The following is a 3348-nucleotide window of genomic DNA, read 5'->3' on the forward strand; positions in this document are numbered from 1 at the left end:
CGTGTGTGAGGCATCTTGGACTGAGATGCTTTGCCTTTCCAGCCTGTCACAGCCTGTCAAGGCTCTCCATCTTATCCACAACCTGATCCTAACCTCAGCGCACACTCCTCTCTTCCTGGTAAGTTTCCCTTTACCCATTTCACTCTCAAGTTACTCCTTTCACTAAGGTAACTCCCTTTTAACCTTTTTTACCACAGTAACTAATATTTACTGTGGTAACTTTCTCCACCCAAGTAACTTCAACACTCCATAACTACTCCTCATCTTAACAACCCGGACCCGCGGTTAAACCGGTAAACTCGATGACCCAGAAAAAATCCGGTTTGGGTTTTGTAAAAAATCCAATATTTAGAAACCCGCAAAAATCCGCAAAAACACAGTAAAAACCGGAACCCGATACCGGTTGAACCACCGGTTGAACCAATAAATAACTTTTACTTCTTTTTTTAGTTTTTAATTAATTTTTTAGATTATTTTTTATATTCTAAATTTCCAATTAAGAATTAGGTGCTGGCAAAAAAAAAAGTTAAGTTTTTCCTTTTCAGTTTTATATTTGCGATTTTCAGATTTTGATGAAGATCTCACTATGCCACATGAAGAAAATGAAGTGAACGATTGTAGAAAGAATCAAACTTAGTTGATCTGTTTTGATGTTAGATTATTTCTATTATTGACAATTTATTACAATGATCTTTTAATTTTGGTTTATTTTACATTTGAAGTTTAATTTATTATTCACATTAGACATTTAAATATTTATAAATTTTATATCTTGATTTTTTTAGATGTCATAACTCTTACCTTGTTCGAGAACATTTTAAATAGTCTAAACTATTTTTTTGATATTTTGTATGTCAAATGAAAATAAAAATATAAAAACTAAATTTAAGTATTTTCTAAATGTTTTTAAACATTAAAATTAATTCATTTATTAACCCGCGGTTCACCCGCGGTCGACCCAGTGACCCAGCAATCCGATAAGTCGTTCGGTTCAGTGTACGGATCGGGTTTAAAAACATTACAATACTAAAAGCTAGATATCCTGAAATTTTAGCATGTCCACGTCCCAAAGGAAATCGACCAATGGGAAGTTGTTTTTTTTTGCCACATCACACACGGATGTGACACGTGTCTCTTCTTTAATTTGTTTTTGATTCGTGACTTCTATTGGGCTCATACAGGAAAGGTTTTGGCCCGTTAAAAATTGGCTCTTTCGTCCTTCTATCTTCTTCACGATGCGTCGTTCCTAGGGTTCGTCGTATTTCCTCGAAGCTTTGATAAGTTCCAGCAACAATGAATGCGAGTGAGACGAATCGTTGCGAAGAAGCTCTCTGTCAAGCTTCGATTTGTCGTTTCGTCTTTGGTTCTTATCGGTGACGTTACGAGATTTCTTGATTCATCCCCTTTAAGAAACTTCTTAACTCCATCAAGCACGATGTCTCATTCAATGCTCTCTTAGAGGTGGTGGATCTCCACCTATAAAAATGTCAGCCTTCATACCCTGATCACCATCCTCACACTTCCTACTTTTTTAACACATTTTTTTATAGAAATTTTGATCGAGTTCAGACATTGAAACAAAGTTGATCTCAGCTGATAATGGCAAGGAGACTCCAACTTCTTTGATTCTTACAACTTCCAATTCAAAGGTTTTTTATTACACAATCTTTTTCTCTTGCCTCTGACTATAAAAAAGTGATCTTCTTTATGGATTCGTGATAGTTTAGTCCAAGATATTCTCTTGAGATGTTGATTTTGTGTTTGTGATCATGTTTCGAGAGAGATTGTTGGACCCAAGAGAAGCAAGCATGATTAAGCTGGAAGCAATAAAAACTTAACGGAGACGTGTATGTGGGATATCACAATGTTGAAGGTGATTATTAGATGCATCAACGTGGTTAGCTCCAACACGATCGTAGCCAGTTGATTGGTAGCCTTGAGGTGTCAATCGATACAAAGCTTCAAACATCCACTATGAAGATTGACAGTGTTTATTTTGGCCACCATCTCTCTCTAACAATCATGGTTAAGTTGTTTGTCACCAATCTATGTTTATGCTTGTGTTGGTTGTTGCAAAAGATCTGTTTCTCTAACCCCATAATAATCATTTCAGATTTTGAACTGGCAGGAGAAGTTAATCCGAGTTCACATTGATCGAGTATGTTGTTATACGCTGATAAAGATTTGATTCCCTTTTTCTATCGCAATGTCTCTTTTAGTATATCAATATATGCGTCTATATTTCTACTTCAGTGACCCATAATTTTATTAGTCGGCAGACCGTTGCTGCCCTACTGACTCTAAAAGCTTTGTGCTGACAGGTAAAGGGCATCTGAAGTACTTCTACAATCCTATGTATACACATTAAAAGTTGGTTAGTATCAGTTTGAGTGGTACTTTATCAGTGGCTCTTCTCTGGGACCCATGCAACAGACCGACCGCTGCAGAGGCTCTGTACGTCCCGTTCTTTCAGGTAAACAAAAGAGTATTTGCTTCGATCCTATGGCTGTTACCGTTCCTGTTTAGATCTTGCTGATGGATATTCATAGTTTAAATTTATTCATTTTGAAGTCTCTAATGGGCTCCATTCATTGCATTTATACAGATTCAACCGCAAGTGTGGCCAGAGATAGTCCCCCTGAAACGAGGATACCAATGGGATAAAGTGTTGTAGTCGGATTTTTTGAATACCTTAAGTTGAGTAGCGGTATGAACTAGAGCAGAGTGATCTGTGGCCACTACATCTTGAAGAATAAAAATGGAAGGAGTGAGGCCAAAAAGAAAATGAAAAGACATGCGAGTGAGTGAGGGAGAGAGGGAGAGAGAGAGAGGGAGAGAGGTGAGTGCAGGTAAAAAGTAAAATCATGTTGTGAACATTAATCTAAAAAGTAAAATCATGCTGTGAACATTAATCTGCATCGAAGTTAATTTAACTGCTTCCACCGTAATATTTTATTTTTCTTTTGCCTTGGTTTTATTCTGGATGAAGAATAGAAAGATTAATCAAGTGTTGTGATGCAGACGTAGCTATCATTGGATAACTATTTACTTCAGGTTTGGAAGATCACCATGAGGAATTTCCCCTGAGAAGTTGTTTGCAGGGTTCAAGACTCTTAAGTCTGGCCAAACTTGAAAGAGAAGCTGCGATGCTTCCCTTGAGTTTTTTAAATATCAAGAACCTTAAGATTCTTTAACTCATGGAAAATCGCTGGTAATGGACCCGGAAAGTGATTAAGTGTAAGATAGAGATGAGTCAGGTTCTTGAGGTTGATGATAGAAAATGGCTTTTGTTTCTATCTGTAACAAATAATTCTTTAGCTGGAGAATATTTGCTGATAAAATATGTGT

The 3348-nt window shown here is 36.8% G+C and overlaps 1 long non-coding RNA gene across 4 annotated transcripts; it reads left to right on the forward strand.

Annotated features, from left to right (window-relative positions):
- The first annotated feature begins 1203 nt into the window (after positions 1–1203).
- On the forward strand, positions 1204–2962 carry LOC106292999. Of its 4 annotated transcripts, none has more exons than XR_001260304.1 (5): positions 1204–1486; positions 1551–2025; positions 2114–2158; positions 2322–2473; positions 2606–2962. It is a non-coding gene; the product is annotated as an uncharacterized LOC106292999 (long non-coding RNA). The 4 variants fall into 4 exon arrangements; XR_001260306.1 differs by having other exon boundaries at positions 1570–2025; XR_001260307.1 differs by having other exon boundaries at positions 1594–2025.
- Positions 2963–3348: the final 386 nt, after the last annotated feature.

This window comes from Brassica oleracea, chromosome C5, assembly GCF_000695525.1.
Source record: "Brassica oleracea var. oleracea cultivar TO1000 chromosome C5, BOL, whole genome shotgun sequence".
NCBI lineage: Eukaryota > Viridiplantae > Streptophyta > Magnoliopsida > Brassicales > Brassicaceae > Brassica > Brassica oleracea.